At 32.7% G+C, this 22,650-nt stretch overlaps 1 protein-coding gene across 6 annotated transcripts in view; it reads left to right on the forward strand.

Moving 5' to 3' along the window:
• NAALADL2 (N-acetylated alpha-linked acidic dipeptidase like 2) overlaps positions 1-22,650 on the forward strand; it is a 1,088,713-nt gene that overhangs the window by 400,202 nt on the left and 665,861 nt on the right. The window contains exon 1 of one of the 6 annotated variants that reach the window (XM_039865079.1): positions 1,639-1,917. The exons of the other annotated variants lie outside the window; for them this stretch is intronic. The gene's annotated coding sequence lies outside the window, so the exon portion shown is untranslated. Of the gene's footprint in view, positions 1-1,638; positions 1,918-22,650 lie in introns of those variants that run through there. 6 annotated transcript variants of the gene reach the window in all.

Genomic DNA, 22,650 nt, shown 5'->3' on the forward strand with positions numbered 1-22,650 from the left:
ATTCTGATTTAAATTCTCATTGGGTAGAGCTAGTTGGGGACTGAGAACCTGCATTTCCAATAACCACTCAGGTGATGCTGATGCTGCTCATCTAAGTTTCTGCTCTGAATAACAAAGTACCTTTGTCCAAACTCAATACTCATGCAGATCTCATCAAACAGAATCTGTGTTTTAATAAGGTGGTTCACACATCTAAGTTTAAAGAGCTCTGTTCTAGTCCATATCTGATTAGATAATCTTTACCTGTACATATTTTTTCTGGTATACCTGTACATATTTCTTCTGGAGCCTTCCTGAAGATAGCCAAAGTTGTATAACTCCTTTTACCAATCTGATTTATTTCACATTTCTTAGAGTCCAGATGTCTCTTTTGTTGCACATTTACCTATTGGCTCATTTGTTATTTTTCCTAATACCCTGTAACTTTCTTGAACCCACTTATTTTAGCTCAATGTTGAGTGTTTGTGGCTACAAAAGAAAATTATTTCATTTGAAAAAATCAGATGCTCAGCATTGAAGGGGGCCTTAAAAATCACTTACTTTTAACTGTAAAACTGTCCATCAGAATAAGTATATGAATTGCGACAATTTTTGTCTCAAAATTACTCTCCTACGACACCAGAAAAAATAAAATTTATTTGCGGTAGATGCTTTCTATTGCCAAGATGTTGCTTGAGCGTAATGAAAGATTATAGAAATCATGTCAGTTATTGTTTCTATGTTTTTTACTACATGCTGGTATTGTTCTAATTTACTTGCATCATTTAATATTCATAACGACACTGTGAGGTAGATTTATTATCTCCAATAATCAGGTGAAGCAACTGAGCAAAAATAGACTAATAACTTGTCCAAGGTCAAAGAGCTAGTAAGTGGTCAATTCAGGATTATGGATCCAGGCAGTTCAGGTCTAGTGTAAATGTTCTTAGCACTATACTCCATGTTCACTGTTTTTTAGCTCCATGTCTGTTTCCTTCATAGCACTGACCACAATTTCTAATTATCGATTTTCATTTTTACTTTCAATCTGCCTTCTTCTCAAAATTGAACCTCCTGTGAAAAGGGATCGTGTTTGTCTGGCTCCCTATTATATTTCGAGTGTCTGACACTTGTTAAGTGCTCAGTTAATAGTTGTTAAATGAAGGAATAAACAACAAAATATTTACGGTTCCAAGGAAAGTACATACAAGCAAAGTATAACGGACCATAGAGGAGGGGAAGAATAAGTCAGCCTGGGAGAATTGGAGTATCCTAAAACACTCCTACTGAGAAATGTGACTTTGGAAGCTGGATTGACATTTTCACAGCATCTTTTGGTCAAACTTTTATCTGAGACAATTATAAGTGTGTTAATAGTAAATTGGAAAGAGCTTTGCAAGAAGCCACATAGATAAATAATTTTGTGAATATATATTTTATTTTATTTTTACAAAATCAAAATAATCACTTTTGCTTTAGTTTTAAAGTAGTCTTAGGGATTATTTGGAAATAATATTGCTGCCATAAAGAACATTTCAAAATCATTCAAAATCATTCTTCCTAAATTAATTTATAAGATGTTGCAAAAACATTTAGCTAAAATCAGTAAACTGAGTTTGTAGTACAGCTTGAGATAACTACTGTGGTTAAGGCATTCAGGATAATAGCCTTAAATACTCCTTATTGTGTTGAAAATAAATCCTGTGCTTCCAGTTTGCCAGGCTCCCCGCTCATTATCACCTTTTACCTCTGATCATTAATTGTTCCCACCTGGAATGTCTTCCGCTGGTTAGGCCTGTTTGAGGCTCTTTAAGGCCTACCCAAAATCCTCCAGTACTGTGGAGCTTTCCAACAAGATGCCAAACATCCAGAAAATCGCCTCCTCTGCCCTCTGGTAATTTCATCTCTGCCACAACCGCTGATGCCTCATTTTGGAGGGTGAGTGGCGTTTCCTTATTCTCTTATCGTTTGCCAAGGGTAATTCATGTCTCCATAAATGGATCAGACTTTCCTGAATGCATAAACTGTATCTTCTCCATCTCTGAGTCTCACCAAACCCAGAACTGGATGCATATTAGAAGTGCAATAAATATTTGTTGAATGATTTATTTGACTTGAACGTTATCTAAAGTCACATATGCCATTTCTGTCGCATTATGTGGAATGTTGTTTACTCCAAGGCTTTTAAAAGCTATTTAAATCTTCTAAACTCAAATAGAACTGGAAGAAGGTATTTTAGTTTTTGGTTTTTTTGTTTTTATGTTTTTCTCATAGTACAGAGTTCTTTGTGATTAGGACTCTGGGGTAGAAGGAAAACATAAAAAACATTTCCTCGTCCTAAATGTATAGGGCCCTTGGGGCTTTTAACAGCCACCTCTAAATCAATTGAATGGATATTCACTAAAAGATGGGATGTAGTTTCTGAAATTTTACAAAATTCCTTTGTCAAGTTATTACCATTTGTATTTTATATTCAACAAAACCCAAAACATATATGTATAAATTATTATTAAGCCTTTTCTTTTTGGATGCTGTGAGCATATAACTTATGCATTCTTATGTGTGTATAACTTTGTAAAGATGAGTATACCAGCTTCTTACAGGCATTTAATTTTTTTCTTTTTGACAAAATCAATTTCACCAGTGTAAATTTTCTATTTCAATTTAATCACAATTACTAAAAAGATGATTATCTTTATACATAGATTATTATCTTAGAAAATTAGGTTCCAAAAGGAAATAATAATCTGCGAATGCAAATTAAGCATTCTCTTCACTCTTTCAAGTCTTGCATGCACCTAGTTACTTTTTTTGATAGGGTAAGAAATGTTACTGTAAGGGCAAGAAAAAGGTAGATATGTGTATGGAAACTATTGCACTGCTAGTAAAATTCAGATCAACTTATAAGTTAACGAATATCAAATAGACAGTTAGAAGTAGGCTGTCTTAGACCAGAAAAGCTGGGAAAAATTAGGTACTAAAAATGGATTTATCTACTAGTCTTGAGTAGAACATGTGAGGCTGACTCCATTGTAGAAAAATCGAGAGGATGAGCACACAAACTGCCTGATGGCAGCGGAATAGAGTTAGAGAGATTGGAGAAAGAAGTATCTGGTGAATATCCTAGTTTATGTATTGATGAGGCCAAGAAATAGTATCCAGTAGTCATCATAAAGAAAGTTCTTGGGGATATAGATTTAGGAGATCTGGGATGAGACTTGAGAAACTTTATTTTGGAAACACTCCCCGGAGAAATTCAGATCATCAGCTCAGTACTGATTTCTCAGACTTCAGGAGGCCTGGTTCCAGACCAATTTTGGCAGAGAGTTCTTAGACTGACTAAAGAAAGTCATGTAGACTCCCATTATACCACTGGCCCAGTCAAAGTCAGACTCTTGAAGCAGTGGTAGTTTTTTGTTCCATTTCGAGGAGTTTGGGCTTTATGCTATAGGGGAAGGAAAGCCCCAGTGAAGTCTGGGATTTCAAGTGACGCAGCCTTCTAGTATTTCTTCTAGTTCATGCCTGGTCAAGCCATCTTATAAAGAGTCACCAGCAAATTATACTCTTTTATTGAGCAAAGTGAGTATTCCAAGTTCAATAAAAACTGGTCTAAAGGAAAGTGTTTTTTTAATACTATGTTTATTTTATCCTTATAGTTAAATATTTCATGAAAAAAGGTAAGTTCAAATGCAACATTTTACGATATTCTTCTAAAATATAAAACCAATCTAATGATAAATAGTTGCTAATGCTAAATTGTGTCTTTTTAGAACAGTAGTTTTAAATTTTAGCTGCCTTAGATCCACCAGGAGAGCTTATTAAAACAGAGATCATTGGGCCTCCCTCCCAGAGTTTCTGACTCAGGCTGAAGTGGACATGGAATTTTCAATCCTAACAGATTCTCAGGTGATACTGATCTTGCTGGCCCCCCAAATTATATTTTGAGAACCACTGTCCTAAAGAGTAGAGTGAGGACAAAGGAGGGAATAATTTTTATTAATGTTATCCAACAGTATATTTAACACTTAATTTTTGTGAGAGTGTAACCCAAAGGATGAAAACTCTACATACAATGATCATATATATTGACATGCTAATTTGATAATACACCACTATAAAATAAAACCATTTTGTTAATGAAAAGTAAAACACAAACCAAATAATATAGTCACTATATCTATGAGTTTTTTGTTGTTTTTGTTTAAAATTAAACATATAAGTGAGATCATACAGTAGTTTTCTTTTTCTGTCTTACATATTTCACTTAGCATCATGCCCTCATTCATCCAAGTTGTTTCAAATCGCAAGATTTCATTATTTTTATGGCTGAATAATAGTATTCCATTGTGAACACACATACACACATATACACACATACGCACACCACATTTTATCTAAATATTGATGGACACTTAGGTTGTTTCCATATCTTGGCTTTTATAAATTATTCTACAGTGAACATGGAGATGCATATATCTTTCTGAATTAGTGTTTTCGTTTTTGATTATATTTGAAAAATACCCAGAAGTGGAATTGCAGGATTATATGGTAATCTAGTTCTAATTTTTTGAGGAACCTCCATACTGTTTTTCATAGTGGCTACATCAATTTACATTCCCACCAATAGTATACAAGAGTTTCCTTTTCTCCACCTCTTTGCTAATACTTGTTATTTCTTTTATTTTTGAAATGGTCATTCAAATAGGTGTGAGGTTATCTTTCATTGTGGTTTTGATTTGCATTTCCCTGATGATTAGTGATATTGAAAACCTTTTCATGCACTTGTTGGCCATCTGTATGTCTTAGAAAAACGTCCATTCAGATCTTCTGCCCATTTTTAAATTGGAATATTTATGGTTTTTTTTTTTTCATTTGGGTTATGAGCTCTTTATATATTTTGGATATTAACTTGACATTAGATATATGATTTGCAAATATTTTTTTCACATTTAGTTGGTTTCCTTTTTATTTTGTTGATGATTTCCTTTGTTCTGCAGAAGCTTTTCAGTTTGATGTAGTCCCTCTAGTTTATTTTTGAATTTGTTGCCTTTGCTTTTGGAGTCATATCCAAAAAAAGCATCACCTTGACCAGTGTTAAGAGTTTATTGCCTATGATTTTTAGTAGGAGTTTTGTAGTTTCAGGTTTAAAATTCAAGTCTTTAATCCATTTTGAATTAATTTTTGTGCTTGGTGTGAGATAGTGGTCCAGTTTCATTCTTCTGCATGTGGCTTTCCATTTTTCCCAATATTTATTGAAGAGAGTGTCCTTTCTACATTGTATATTATTGGTTTCTTTGTCATAAATTAATTGACCATGGGTTTATTTCTAGGTTCTCTATTCTGCTCCACTGACCTATGTGTCTCTTTTTATGTTAATATCATGCTGTTTTAATTATTATACCTTTGTAATATAGTTTAAAATTAGGAAGTGTGATGCCTCCAGCTTTGTTTTTTTTTTAAGTTTGTTTTGGCTACTCAGGGTCTTTTGTAGTTTCATATAAATTTTTAGGGCTGATTTATTTCAGTGATAAATGCCATTGGAATTTTAATAAGGATTGTATTCAATCTATTGATTGCATTGGGTGGTATGGACATTTTAACAATATTAAAAATATTCTCCCAATTCATGAGCATAGAATATCTTTTATTTGTATGTTGTTCAATTTCTTTTATCACTGTCTTATAATTTTCTGTTTACATTTCTTTTACCTCCTTGATTAACTTTATGCCTAAGTATTGTATGCTTTTTGATGAGACTGTAAATTGTATTGTTTTCTTAATTTTTCTTTCTGATGGTTTGTTATTAGTGTTCAGAAATGCAACAGACTTTTGTACATTGATTTCTGTATCTTGCAACTTTACCAAATTTGTTTGTTAGTTATAAAAGGTTTATTTGTGTGTGTGGAGTCTTTAGGGTATTTTATATATAATATTGCATCATCTGCAAATAGTGACAGTTCTTTTTCCTTTCCAATTTGGATGCCTTTTATTTCTTCTTCCATAAGTGTTCTGCCGGAGACTTCCAATGCTACGTGAAATAAAATGGTGAGAGTGGATTTTTGTCAGATTTCTGCTTTTCCTCACTGAGTATGATGTTAGCTGTGAGCCTGTAATATATGGCCTATATTATGTTGAACTATGTTCCCTTTCTATTTACCTTGTTGGGATGTATCATAAATGAATGTTGGATTTGGTCAAATGCTTTTTCTGCATCTATTGAAATGATCATATGATTTTTATTATTTTCGTTAATGTGATATATCACATTGATTTACAGATGTCGAACCATCCTGGCATCCCTAGAATAAATCTCACTTGATCATAATGTATGACTTTTTAGTCTATTGTTGAAATTGGTTTGTTAATATTTTGTTGAGGATATTTTGTAACTGTCTTCATCAGAGATATTAGTCCATAATTTTGTGCCATTCTTGTCTGGTTTTAATTTGGGGGCAATGTTGGCCTCATAAAATGTGTTTGAAAGTATTTCTTTCTCTTTTATTTCTTGGAAGAGTTTGAGAAGAATTAATATTAATTCTTCTTTGAATGTTTGTTAGAATTCGCCAGTGAAGCCACCTGGTCTCGAAGTTTTGCTTATTGGTATGCCTTTGATTATTGATGCAATCTTTGTACTAGTAATTGGCCTATTCCAACTTTCTTTCATGATTCAGTATTAGAAGGTTGTATGTTTCTAGGAATTTATTAATTTCTTCTAGGTTGTCCAATTTGTTGGCGTATAATTGTTAACACTAGTCTCTTATGATCCTTTTTATTTCTATCGTAGCAGTTGTAACATTTCTTTCATTTTAGATTTTATTTGAGTCCTCTCTTTTTTTGGTGAGTCTCTCTAAAGGCTTGTCAATTTTGCTTATCTTTTTAAAGAGCCAGCTGTTAGTTTTATTTTTTTCCTAGTGTCTGTTTTCTCTCTTTATCTCTGCTCTTTTCTTTACTTCTTTCCTTCTAACTTTGGGCTTCATTTGTTCTTCTTTTTCTAATTCCTTGAGGTGTAATTTTAGGTTATTTGAGAATTTTCTTGTTTCTTGAGGTAGGTATTTGTGCTATGAACTTCCCTCTTAGAACTGCTTTTGCTGCATCCCATAAATTTTCCTATATATATTTCTATTATCTCAAGGTATTTTTTAACTTCTCTTTTGATTTCTTCATTGGCTCATTGTCTGTTTAGAAGCATGTTGTTTAATGTCCACATATCTGTGATTTTCTTTTTTTTTTTTTTTTTTGGTAATTGATGTCTAGTTTTATACCATTGTGGCTAGAAAAGATGGTTGAAATTATTGTAATTTTCTTAAATTTATTAAGACTTGATTTGTGCTCTAAGACCAGAGAATGTTTTGTGTGCACTTGAGAAGAATGTATTCTGCTTTTGGATGGAATGTTATGTGTATATCTTTTAAACCTGTCTGGTCTCATGTATTGTTTAAAGTGATGTTTCTTTATTGATTTTCTGATTGGATGATATATTCATTGATGTAAGTAGAGTGTTAAAGTCCCCTAGTATTATTGTATTGTTGTCTTTTCTTCCTTTAGGTCTGTTAATATTTGCTTTATATATTTAGGTGCTCCTGTGTTGGGGACATAAATATATGCGAATAATATATCCTCTTGTTTGATCAATCCCTTTATTATTATGCAATGCCCTTATTTGTCTCTTTATTATAGTCTTATTTTAAGGTCTATTTTGTCTAAGTATAGCCTATATTTATATTTCTTTGATTAAATTTCCTCAATGATAAATGAAAGAACTAGATTATCAGTGGGTAGTCTCAAAATACTTATTAATTTAAGGATACCAGAAATTCAACAGTAATAATAAGTAGCTAATCTTCCATATGTAAAATCTAGATTTAAAAAAATGATTGTTAATTTTTTTATCTTCTAAGTTTACTTATCAGTTTCATATCCAAATAATATATTTATAAAAAATTGTATAACAGAAAGGAACAAAATAAAATATTGATAAAATAGTGCTTAAGAAATTAATTTATTAGCTAAAATGTTTCTTGATTTTCTTTGAGTTTAGCCATACAGGATGAGCATATGTAATGGATGGGATTTTAAACTCTCCAAAGGTATAAGGTGATGATTAGAATTGGTGCATTTACAGTTAAGAGATAGATCTTGATTAACCCCATACTAAATATTGTTGTAAGCTAATCTTATGAAATATATATTATGAACCTGGCCAATAATGTTTCTTTTAATCTTCATTACTTAGAAACATCAGAGATTAAGAGAGGGATACTATTGGCTATCTGTAGTCCAAATAATTAAAATATTAGACAACAACCATATAGTCTAAAACTATTTAGCTTTATTATTTACACAAAGTCATTTATGTTACATATTCCAAAGAGAAAAGTGCACTCTGGGGAATATTTTGCTAAGATAACATTACTTTCTAAGAGCCTTAAAGCCCTTGACCTCCACTTGGTATCTCCTATCTGTTCTCATAACTTGTTCTGGTATCACCATCTTGCTTCTGTGTTATTGTTTCAAAATGTTTGTTTTGGCAACAAATTTTTTTTAAGTATAGATTTGTTAAGTGGTGCCCTTTTCTATCTGAACTTAAAGAATGCTCATCCCAAAGAATTAAAATGGAGAAACCCAATGGCTTTGTCTGTGTGACATCATTGATTCACCAGCTTTCATTGCATAGTTTTTGGCCAGCTGATGGGAAAAGTGAAACAAATTTTGCTGATGAGATTATGCTGCCCAGTGTATTTTAGTAAAATGATTGGTGCTTCCCTTAGCAGCCTTAGACCTAGATGTTTATTCCAGTCTTTGCAAGACCTTGTCTACTGATTGTCTAGTATCATAAGGAAAGGGCGTTCTTTCAGTATAGGATAGTTCAGGGCTCTGAGACGCCAATATACTAAATCTTCCACCAGTTTCCCACATATAATCTACGTGTTCAACATACTTTAAAAATTACATATATACAATTAGATTATTTGATGTTTGGCATAAATAAAGAGATTGACATATTTTAAAAATATATAGGTGTTAATTTTAGTATTACCAGATTTAACTTTCTTCTAAAATGTGTTGGCTCTTGATATTTGCACTATTTCTTGATGTGCTACGTAACATTCTCATACTTCCAAGAATTGACTTTTCCCCTTTGATTCATAGAGCTCTCTTGGGAATGCCATATTTGTACATGACCCTATTTTCTTAACAATACTTGATGGACCCAAAGGTGGGCTTCTAACATAATCTTACATGTTCAACTACTAAAGAGAAACTAATTATGATTATCCCAACTTTCATAGCCTGAGGAATTGTCTCACTGGCTGTTTATTGGTCAGTGGGCAACTTTTCATATAAAAACTCAGGTACTCTCTGCAAGTCTGTTTTTCATTGACTGTAGAGAAATGTAATATGTAGAGAGAGAGAAAAAATAGTCAATATTAAGGTAAGTGAAGGAGGAGTTGAAGAATGTTGATGATGTCCAAGTTTGTAGCTGCAATTGTATCTGAAGCCTTGGTACATTTTGGCCTACAGTTCAACTTGGTTGTTCATGAGATACTTCAATATTGTCCTAAAAGTTTTTCTATTTGTTTCATCAAATCTCAGTTGGCTTGCTGCTAGTTACAGACAAGAAGTCCTAGCTAATACATGAGGACAGCAGAAGTTCTGAGATATGTGTGCCAAGAGAAAGTTGTCTACCCCACTTGGGGTACCCCAAATGCTAAATTATGTCTTCTCCAGCATCCTCCCAGCATTCTGTACTATTTGGATATTCTAAAACTATGTTTTGTGAATCAATGTGTTTATTAAAAGTTATTTAAATAAACTTAAGTAACATCATAACCAGAAAACATAAGTTAAAAGCATGGAAAAAGTAAAAAGCTATCATTGTTACAGTCAGTATGAATGCTACCACCTGCATTATAAAAGACTACTCCTTAAAAAATCATGGAACAAGAATGTACAGCAATGCCAGTAACACTGATGAATGTATTATGTCTGAAATATACTGAGTTTGTCCAAGCATGAATCCTTATATAGGAGACAATAGAGAGAATGTGGCTAATATCCTTTGAGGCATTGTGAGTAATTCAGAAATAAAATATTAATTCCTGAGTAAACATTTTACATTGTCACTATCTTTAGTAAACTATTTTTTATTCATAGTAATATGTTATCCCTCTAGAACAAGATTTGTAAATGTAACTCATCATCATCTGGCCCACTAAAACAAAGCTATGCCCAGTCATTTACTATGGTCCATGGCCCTTTTCACATTATGATAGCAGGGTTGAGTAGTTGTGACAAGAGCATATACACTGCCAAGTTTCAAATATACTAGCTGGCTATTTACAGAAAAAGCTTTCTGACCCCTATTTCAATAACTCTTTTCTTATTTCATGTGAGAAAATTGATTTTGATTTAAATACAATTTTGAAATATATTCAGCTTTTCAGAATAAAACCACTGTATAAATTCAGAAACAGATGTGTACAAGTCCACCTGATTAAGTCTAACATTTGGAAAAAATTCTCAAAATTGGAACCACATTCCTAAATGTTTTCTAACTTTCAAGTTCCTTCAGAAATGGTCTTTTTCATATACAACTCTCCTGGATGTGTATAGCTCTCCAGGATCATCGGAGGTTTTCCTAAATTCCTTCCTCTTGACTATGCTGATATCTACTCCTTGTTTTGATCAGTCTTGAGAGCCAGCCTAAGACTGAGAATTTCCCATGAGTTTGAGGCATAACAGGGTTTTAGCTTTAATCCCATGGTATTAAAGGTTCATGCATTGTATCAATTCTGGGTGACACCCTCTAAGAAAGTTGGATTAGAAACTGACATCTAAGTTAAAATCTCATCTCCGTCACTTAACCAGAGTGCTGTTAAGTAAGCCATGTAACTTTTACAATGGCCTACAGGTCTCTGTGTGATCAGATACATACATAGACATGTATATAATGGTGGTCTTGTTACTGCTCACACATGACAGGTATACGCTCACCTCATGATCCTCACCCATGATGTCCCCTCTTGGTAGGATACATTCTCTTAAACATCTGTGTGGTTTATTCTCGTACCATTGATGCCTTCCCTGGCCACTGTACTGAAAATTGTACAACTCCCTGTAATACACTCTCTATTCATTGTTTCTATTTCTTTTCCTTAGCACTTATTATCGTATGACATAAAATATATTTTACTTCTCCATTTTATTTGTCCACAAGAAATGAGTGTCATTGACTTCAGAAATTTTTGACTGCTTTGCTTCATGATATATTCCTAGTACTTACAACAAAAGGTTCTCATAAAATATAGGTTGAACAAATGAATAAATGACATGAACCACTTGGAAATAGTATGGGTCATTCATTCGTTTGGAAGGGATGTAGATGGTATACATTAAACATGTGTAAATTATTAAAAAGCATATTTCTATTCCAGTTTATTGCAAATATTTTAAAGTTACTTGCTTTTTCTAGGATTAGAAATATTTCTCTACTTTAGAGTAGCTCACTGGAATAAAAGTAGCCAACAACTCTTATTAGATTTAAAATCCACAATACTCACAGTAATGGAAATATAAAACTTATTCTGCACATTTATTTTCCCTCCCTCTCTCTATTAATCTCTTTGTCGCCCTCCTTCCCTCTTCACGTTCGTAAAGGCCCTGGATTTCTTCCATTCTGCATATAGTTTAGGAATGCTACTTTCAGATCTCAAAGACATTTATGTGTTTATTCATACAATATTAGTCATGTGTATATTAGATTTTTTCCAATAAAAAGTGTGTTAAATAAATGACCACCATATATAATTTCAAATGAATTGATTGTATATCATCTCTGGAAGCACAGATTTATAACGGTCATAATTAAAAGTCATACAGAAAACTGAATTAACTGAATTCAAAAATCCTACCATTATATTCTGAGACTAGGCTTAAAAACACAGCATTTGGTGAACTTAACACTTAAGTAACATGTTCAGCTTTACTGTTTACTTTGTGAAAGGAAACCATGACAACAACATTTAAAGGCATTTTTCCAGATTGTTCTATTAAACAATGTATATATGCTCATGCATTTTTGAAAAGCCCTTCAAGAACATGAGAAGTATATTTCAAATAAAACTACTTGAACATTAGGGAAAAGCCTCTCCTGCCATTAGAATGTGCATTGGACAGTTGTTGCTTGAGTGGTCACTCTCAGGTCTCACTTTAATGCTGATTTTTATTATCTTCTTTTTCTGAGACCTGATAAAGCATAAAGATGCTTAATTTTAGGAAGCACTTATGGTGATATCTATTTGTCACAGCTTAGGTGCTAAGAAATGTCTGTGCCAATTCCTTATTGAAATATTAAAGTAGGATGTGTTTCAGTAAACAAGAGAAGGAAAATAATAAATGACTTAGTTGTACAGTGGCAGTTTAAAGTCAATTTTAGATCTAAGTTTCCAACGTTTTTTGTTAACATGGGCTAAACTCTAATTTTGCTAATTAGAGAGAAAGATCAACTTCTTATTTGAAGAAAATTTGATTTATATTGTAACAAAATACGTTTTCAGATATTTTGGTTGCAAAAATTTATAAAAATAAGTTTATGAGGGTTAAATGCTTTTTAAATTATTTCAATAATATATAAATGATAACACTTAAAATATATAAATCAAGTATTCATGTTTAGTTTTCAATTTTGTTGGAGTAAATCCACTATTAGTCTTCCAATTTTTTTTGTAGGGGGAAGGAGGCTTTTCTTTACATTACAAGTTCCTCCTGACCAAGAATTCATCTACATTTGTGGGAAATGGGGAACTGCTAGTATAGTTTTCACCCAAAACTACCTTAATAATTCTCAATTAAGTAGATGCAAAGGATAGTATTTATTACACATTTTAATAATTAAACAAATTATATTATTTTCTATTTACTCTTTTAGTAACTAAATATATATATATCGAGTGTCTATTATATGCATGTTTAATTGAGAAATATCTGTGTAGCATTTCAGAAATTTTTAGGAAAAATGATACATTTGTTTCTGCCTTGATTTTTTTTCTCCCAAATCTTATCAAGAAGACTTGATAAATATATGATAATTTCTGTTCAAATCAATTGAAATAATTAACACCTGCCAGAAATTTTTAAATATTAAGTTTGTAATATTTTTTCATAGAAAATATAGGAAAAAAATTTAGTTATGTTTTCCAGACAATCTAACTTTAGCTATATATCCCATGCATTTGGAAATAAAATTATTTTAAAGAACTTAAAATATTAAAAATTTGTAAAATGAATATTTTTAAAATATAATATGAGTTGTGAGTTGAGTCCTTCAGAGAGATACATTGAAATCCTAACCTGTAATACCTGTGACTGTAACCTTATTTGAAAATAGAATCTTTGTAAATGTAATTGACTTAAAATGAAGTCATACGGGATTAGGGGAGGCCCTAAATCCAATGACTGCTGTCTTTATAAGAGAGCTAAGTGAAGACACAGAAACACACAGGAAGAATGTCATTTGATGATGGAAACAGACATTGGAGTAATGGGTCTTCAAGCCAAGAAAAGTTGAGGATTTCTGGCTACCACCAGAAACTGAAAGAGAGGAATGGAAGTGGAAAAAGATCAGGTTATAAAACAATATACAATACAAGATTCTAGTTCTGTATATGAGTATCTGGAAGCATTAAGATCACAATAATAAAAGTGGTTTTCTCTGAGATATTGTTAAAAGTGGTTATCTCCAAGGGTTCCTTTGTCTTTCTAAAATGTGCTTTATTTTTTAAAAAATACATAAAAATTAAATCTCATAAATAAGGTAAATAGAATTTTTAATATTTTTAGACTATTGTTTTTCAATAATTAAATTCTACATTTGATCTGTAAAAGTCAAATAACTATTTTATATGAATGGCCATAAATCATAATGGAGTTATGTATCTTTCATAAAATATTTTAGTTAAAGAGGTAGCGTAACTACTACCTACCTCGTAGAATAGATGTGGCAGCAGTAATAACTTAATTGAAAGATTTAAAATAATTTGTTACATTAATTTACATAAACACATAACTTACACCCTACAGCCTATGGAACTGATCTGTGCCATAGTGAGACTGAATGAAGTAAAGTAGTCACTATTTCCTGAGTACCTGTTTGTGGCGTAAGCATCAAACTAAATCTGTAATCTACTCTGTTGCTGATTTTCACTGCCATCCTGCAAAGTAGATGCAGGTAACTTGCCCAAGGTTACTCACTAAGTGGCAGACCAGGGATTTGAATCTGTCCAACCAATTCTGGCACAGTGTGGATGTCAGCAGGAACAGGGGAAGGTCATTCAATTCTATACATATAAGAAATCCTCCTTCCTGGAACTTGTTATATTGACAGTGTGTCCTAGTTTATTATCCAAAGTTCTCAGGTGTCAGCAGGGTTATTTTCATGTGATTAGTAATCTGTTTTCCTGAAAATATTCTCACCTAAATAAAAATTTCAAAGCCCTGAATGAGGACTCAAACTAAGAATAAAAAATACATCAGTCTCTTCCCAGAAAAATTTTATTTCTAATTCTTTCTTTTCCCCAACCTTAGGTAATGTCTGATTATCACTAAATAATGTTTCCAATTGCTATTCCTTCTTGGCACTAAAGCAGTTCTCTACTTAATTCTCTGCTTCAGAATAAAGACAAAATCAGGTGGGAGAATTTGCCCTACCCGTCTGTCTTCTCTGGGCAGTTTTCGAGACACGTGCATTTCTTAGGTTTCATGACTTCTGCTACTAAGCAGAGCTCTTGAAGTTCATTACTGCAAGAAATCAGAGTGGCAAGTATATGAAAGGTGGTCCTGCAACATCATTCCTCACTTGGTTAGGGTCTCATAAAACCTGTCAAAAATGTTATCAGCATCCAGCGCAGTCATGACACCTTTTGGATAAGAAGTCTCTATGTTTATATTCAAAAATATCAATCATTCCAAATACTGACTCAAGCTTGTCTTTTCATAGCAATATTTCCATTTGCAGTAAAGATGTACAGGGAGGACTCGTTCATGTTCACAGCTCTTATATCAATGTCAAAATTAGTATATAAAGCATCCATCAAATATACATACAAGGTGAACTTGGCATGCCTTTTACAGTCTTATATATTGGGGATTTTAGTAGGCTTTTTCAAGTACCTTTGGAAATAAGCAAATTGATAGGTGCCAGGCCACTTTTCATAAACAAAATACAAAAAGTAACAGGATGTGGCCTGAGAACGCTATTGGTATATCTGTCCAGAAGTTTGAGTTCTTAATTTCTGAATTACACTAGAAATGTTTATAAATGGCAGTACTTTCATTTTGTTTTCAGACATGGTAAACATAACAAGCTGTTCATAACACAGATATGAAATACTTATTGGTTGATTACTTATTGAAAATAGAGAGTTAAATAAGCTAAATTCTGGTTACCCCCAGCTCGCTAAGTATACAAATACCTGAAGGATTATAAAAAGTAATTTATCAACTAGGGTATATTTTTACTACCATAGATTACATACCATTCAACTTATTAAAGGTGACAGGTGTCACATTGCCATGTGGTCTTCTTTGTACATAAGAAAACCTATTTCTCACATTTAAGAATTATGACACTCCAAAAGAATATAATAAATTTATACAGTGCCTTCATTTCAGATGATGTACTAATGTTTTATACCCATTGGTATAGTTAGTCTTATATAGGAAAATAACTACATAAAGGCTGGCCCCTGAAACTTCATAATCTTTATGGAGTTTTATCTCTTTTGATAAGTGTTCACACTAAAGCATTTAACTTTTTTTTTTGCCAATTTATCTTCTTGAAGGAGGCAGTTTCCTGATTTCCTCTGTATTTTGTGAAATATAGTTTTATTAATGTACCGCCATGCTCTCAATCATTGCTGATGATTACTCTTACTGATGGTATAATATTACACACCTCCCTGCTATCGTGATTTATATATTTAAAATAATGTTTACATAAATTATGTGTTCTACACTGCTATTAATTGAACTGCACCACATTGCTTGTGAAGGGTGCTCATGTAAAACACCCCTACAGGTCAGCTTTATTTTATTTACAGAGCTTAGCATGGCATCTGCCTTGCATGTGGTAGATGTTCAATGTATTGAATATGAATGTCTTTTTTGTTGTTTTTGTCAACAACTGTATTCATCTAACTACCTATAGTGGAACCACAAATATATAATTTTTTTTTTGTTTTATTGCTCATAAGCTTCAGCTAGACATGGCTTTGGCAGGTTCTAATCAGTAATATGATATAGAACATTGAACATGAACTTATCCTTGTTCCCAGGAAACTAATTGAATCATTAAGTTATAGCTATTAGGAAACTGAGCAAATGGTATAAACCTAAGTTCTGGGCTTACCAATGATTTGATTTCATATCACTTAACATTTTTAGCTTCTTTCCTTCTTCCTTTTCCCCTGTGGAACTATGTGAAGCAGTTGCAGAGCATAATGACACCCTATTTAAGAGTGACTTCAATCTGGGCTCCCTAAATCTATGATTGGAAATACTTAAGAGTTTGTTCTGCCGCATCAAATATTACTCAGTATATTTATGTTTTTTTTTCTTATGTGGCTTCAGTTAGATGCCTCTGGAATGTATATGCCTGATAGACATCTTCAGTGTCAGCCTGAGATATCCTCAGGTGGAAGATTTAAACATATGCCATTGGAAATAAGGAGCTTGTTTTTCAGGCCCAGAAATATGTGACCTCTGTGAGAGAAGGGGCCAGAGCTCTCCTGTTTCTTGACTGAATCCCAGACCCCATCACAGCATATTATATATCATTAGCACTCAGTTAACATAGGTGAGTGAATAGATCGATGAATGAATGAATGTATGAATGAGTAAATTTTAGAAATTTACAGACTCTGTTGGGGCATGCATGGTATTTAGTATTCAGAGACTTCTTTCTGCCATAGGACTTGGCATTAATATTACCAGATTCCCAAAGTAATGATTTGCATTATTGTAGTAATATGTGAAGGATTGGTAGGTCTTGGTTCTTGCTGGTTTTAAGGAAAAGCCAGATATTACTTCTTAGTAGTTTAACACTAATGTTATTGTTTAACAAGATTTGTGAAGAATTTTCCTAACATGAAAAGAATGTTTACTCTTTACGCCTATGGATTTCAAACTGAGCTTTAATCATGGACCACCACATAATTAGATTTAATTACAGGGGAAAGTATGTCATTCTCTAGATTCACTAATTCTCTCCTAATTCCAAATTGGATTTTTTTCTTGATGTAATTGATCCTGTTTGTGGTATCACTGTTTTACCCATCTCTAGGCTGAAACCCAGAGTCCTGTTTCTAGTATCTGTCATTGTTTTGGCAATTAAAAGTTTATCCCTGAACTATTACAGTAGTAAGTATCCCAACTGCCTTTCCTTGATTTAAGTTCATAACAATATAGACTATAACTGCTGGGTTTTTATCTCAAAATATCACTTTGATTCTGCCACTTCCCAGTTGGCAGGTCTCCAACGGCTCTTCAGCTCCTTGTGCTGAATAGCCAAACCACCTGCATTTATAACCATTATAATGCACCCTTATTTCTCTTTTGTGTCTCTCATACAGTCTCTCTCCACATCTCTTCTGCCTCTGGAGTTCCTGAATAGCACTATCTACCTCCAGCAAAGTTATTTGCACCTCTAGTAGTGTTGTTTGCAAAAGTATATTCAGTATTATAATGCATTTTGTCTTTTGGGAAAAAACACTATCATTTTCAGAATATTGACTACAGAACATAAAACTTTACAAAATTTTCTTGGCTGGTAGGAATAAACAGAAGAGCAAGAGGCAAACTCTTCTACATTTTTGTAGTTATTATTGGGAAGGTGGCATACCAGAATCTCCAGCCATGAAAGAAATTTATTATCAAAAGGAGGAAAAAGTTGGGAAGCAGTTTCTGTTCACTAGACATGCCCAGTTCATCCATTCATTCCTTCATCCATATTCTCCTTCATTCATCCCTTCATTTGTAAGACTGTAAACTCCATAAAAGCAGGATCTATGTCTCTTTTATTAAACACTGTGTTCTCAGGGCCTGGCACAAAGTATACATGTTTAATAAATGAATGAACAAATACTTCCTGAGCTAACACAGTGCACAGTACTATGCTACATCTTGTGTATACAAAGATGAAAAGGATAGAACTCTGATCCTCAAATAGCTCACGAGATATTAGGGAAAACAAGCATGATAGGAATAATTAAAAATCAATATAAGTGCTATAATAAAGATGTGTACAGAATTCAATGGTCTCATAGCCTTTCCCCTCAAGTGTTTCATACTGAACTTGCAGACAAATAAAACTGCCAAGTCTCTTCCATGTAATCAGATTTTCATTTGCAATCTTCAGAGTCCAGCTCTAATCTATAAAACTTCCTTCTGTGCCTTCTTTCGGGTTGCATTACTTTTTAATGGAGGGGACGGGGGATGGAGGGAAATATTTCTATTTCTGTATATACATCTCACTTTTTATCTCAAGTTGTAAATTTCTTGAAAGCAACTCTTTGTTATAATTTGTATCTCTGGAAGCATGTTGAAGAGAATCTTGCTCATAGTAGTATTTGATCATTGCTTTCTAATTGATAGATTAGATGCAGTAAAATCCATAGGTTGCAAAATATTAAGTGTCGTATTTAAAGAACTTGGATATTATAAAGGTACTAATAAATACTTTATAACTCTTAACAGAATATTTCTGGATTGGGAGCTACAAATTCTAATAGAGAAATTTCTAAGACTTTAATAGTCTAGTTGATTTCAGAGAATAGAGTATTGGATAATTATCCAAAAAATGGGTTCTGATTTTGGTTCAGATTACAAACCTATAGTGTAGCATATGCTATGCCACTAGTGTCTTCTCAAATGTGGCTCTCATGCAAGTCCTTAATATTTGGACAATTAGAATGGTGCAGTTAAAGGCTATAAATGCTGCCGCTTCCCCATAGACATGGCTAGTTAACTCAGTTAGTTAAAGCATAGAGTTAACAAGGCCAGATAATACTCTGCAGTCCAGTTACCTTTCATTGTATTTCTGGCCAGAGACTAAACACCAAATTCTAGCCTGCTAACTCTCAGAGGCATACTTTGGCTGAGGGAGATTGACTGGGAATATATTGATGGATCAGCAGAAATTAATCTTACTAGGGAAAAGCAGTTTAAAGCACATATTTCGCTAGCACCATCTTAAATGATCCATTTATGAATCCATTCAAAATTTGTGGAGCGCCTACCTTGGATACAACTCTCTACTAGACCTTGGGGATATAAAGATGAGTGTGACACTATACCTGCTCTGGAAGAGCTCTCAGATTTATTTTCAAGACATTGTCTTAGTCCTATTCACAGTGCTATAACAGAATGCCACAACCTGGGTAGCTTATAAACTGTAGAAATTTCTTTCTCACGGTCCTGGAGGCTAGAAATCTGGGATCAGAGTGCCAGCATAGTTGGGAGAGAGCCCTCTTCCAAAGTTGCAGATCTCTTCTTGTATCCTCATATGGTGAAAGGGGCTGGGGAGCTTGTGGTGTCGCTTTTACAAGAGCACTAATCCTATTCCTGAAGACTTCTCTTCATGACCTAGACACCTCTCAGAGGCCTCGGATGTGAATGTTATCACATTGAGCATTAGGGTGTCAACATGTAAATTTGGGGGAGATACAAACATTTAGACCATAGCGAACTTCAAATTTCCTAGAGTTGCTTTTTTGAGAGGAGGATTGCTTAGAAGATATTTATACTTAAGCCACTATTTTTACCTGAAAGTCTTCCAATACATCTTTGCACTATCAAAATACTTTCCAGGCCCAAATAAATAAATAACATTTAATTATTTATGTAAATATTCTATATGATCTTTGTAAATTTTCTGAAGCATCAAAAAGCCAATGATATGGTAAATTTACTACTATCTATAAACGAGTAGAAAACTTGGCTATGTGCTCACAAATATTAACAAATAATAATCAACAGAGGTATTATTTTGAATTCCTTCCATGTATAAGATACCAGTTTGAATACTAGGAAAATATAGAATACAAATATAGTTTCCTAACTTTAAGTAATATCCAAGTTAGCACTCAAATCACGAAGTTGTATCCATTCAGAATAAATAATTGTATACCAAAACTATAAGAGATTTTTAAAATTTCAAACATATTAGACTTTCATTGATTGTAGTATAATCATATTTAAATTCATGCCTCATTGTTTCTGAAAATTTTGGGGAGATGTCTCATAAAAAGCATTGATAAAATAAGAGGAAAGAAACTAGAGGAAAAGAAACTAGTAAAAAGGAATAAAAGAAACTAGTGAAAAATGATATGAAGTTTATGATAGACATATCATTTCTGTGGTGAGAAACTAATCAGATTTGGAGCTTCCTGCTAGACATGAGAAGATAGAAACATCATCGACTATGGAGCTTTCATTATCAGAAAGTAAAACACTTATCAATTTCTTAGTTTTTTTTTGGCACAAAATTCTAGATATATTTTAGACCTTATCATTAAGAGATGCTGAATGACATAATAGTCATTATGAACTAAAATAAGTTTATAACAAATGTGTCTGTTTCTTGGCATCAGTGATAAAAATGAAATTTCATGTTAGAATGCAAGATAATTGATGTAATTCAACAAGAGACCAAGCTACTGTGAACAGAATATGGCACTTTCTGAGATTACAACTTTATTGAGGAACATAACTCAGATTTCTTAGATGTGTGTTTGGGTTCCATATCCCCTTCCATTTCTTCTAAATATAATTTATCTTAGCCAGTCATTGATAGGGGTTGGTAATGAAATGTTAGTTATGAAAGGTTTACCTTGTAAAGGTAATAGTTTGGAGGCTATACAATTTGATGGGACTATGAGATAGCTGTGGAGACATTCTTTACTGTCAAAAAACACTTGCTTCCACCATTTTTAGTCATATTCATGTAAACTATGTTCTTCCCTCCTTCAGTTTATTCCCCTATACAAACATGAGGATAATAATGTAAGCTTTCTGTCATATGTTTAAGTTGAAGATATATATATATATATGTTTTTTGTAAATCACATTCTACTTTAAAATTTGCTATCTAATATTTATAATAAATATAATTTACCTATATTATAAAAATTAAATATATACGTATATTTATTTGACAAAATATTTTTAAATGTTCCAAATCTGTGTTAAAATTCTGACTGCCCAAGTACTCTAAGATGACTGTCAATATGTAGTTGTAAAAATCTGTGTTTTGTAAGTCAAAAGCTCAATAATAGAAAAGAAAGTAGCAAAAAAAAAAAAAAAAAAGGGAAGACAGACAAAGAGACATTAAATAGCATCAAAGAGTGGACTTCTAAAATACAAAAGACCAAAATGGATACTTTTTGTGTATTAATCCGAAATAGGACATGATTGATCAATGAGTGATACCTTAAAGAGAAAATGCAAAATTGTTATATTTTCTGTATAGTGAGTAAATTTTATTAGAAGTCAAAGGTAAGAGAGGATGAGAAAAACTAAATGGCTTATAGGTAAAAATTTCCACTTTTTTCAGAGTATTGTGTATGTAATAGTGAAAAAGGATTAAACTTTGTAAAAATCTAAGATTTCCTCCAGTAGTCTAAGAGAACATGATAGTGGAGTGAAAAAGAGCAGAAATCTTACATTCATAGTTTTACTTTTTAATAAGCTGAAGACAAGTTGATAAAATTACATACACTCTTGCAGAGGGTAGCAGCTTTCAGTCGTCAGAGCAACATACATTTTGGAGAAGTGAATGATGTAATAGAGTCACTGAGATTCTAAGTGATACACAGCATGAAAGTAGATGAGTTTGAGGGTAGTATTGCCACCCACGCCAGGCGTACAAATAGCATTTCATGTATAAAAGTGTTTATTAGATATAAAAATGAGAGAAAATGAGGGTGTCTAAAAGCATCTGTTACCACTTGAGATGATTAAGTTGTATAACTAAAATGCTGCATTTCAAAAACTGCATTTGTATCAAGTTTTCACTATTTCACTTTGGTTCTTAGTAATGGTTGCTTTTGATTCTAGATATTCAAACTATTCTTGTGGTTCACTTTTTAAATTGTGTTAGGGTATCTCCAATGAAGGGTAGCAAAATGTGTACCCTCAAATCTAGGTTGTGATGGGGATTTTAATGTCCACAGTGGAGCAGGCAAATGAAAAATGTTTTCATGTGTATGTATTTTATCTTGTCAGTGTTGGGTGAGATTGGTCAGCACTACTCACTGAAAACCTATTAAATGAGACAGGATAATGGATGGTTGAGAGAATCACTTTTTAGTTCAAACATGCACGAATCCTAGCTAGCTATCCTAACCATGTGATCTTTGCTAAGTTACACAACCTCTCTGATTCTATTTCTTCATCAGTCAGAAAAAGATAATAACATGTACCCCATAGGGTCATTGTGAGTATTAAATGAAATGAAATGTTTTAAATGTATAATTTTGGCAACTGTTATTATTGTGGAAAATTTCCAAGAGCTTTTTAACTCTCGGAAAATGGAACATTTTCAAATACATAAAGGAAGACATTATAAATATAGAGTGTATAAGATTTCAAAAAAAATATTTGAATAGAAAATACTAG

The sequence above is a fragment of the Pteropus medius genome, unplaced genomic scaffold (genome assembly GCF_902729225.1).
Source record: "Pteropus medius unplaced genomic scaffold, Ma_sr-lr_union100, whole genome shotgun sequence".
Lineage (NCBI taxonomy): Eukaryota > Metazoa > Chordata > Mammalia > Chiroptera > Pteropodidae > Pteropus > Pteropus medius.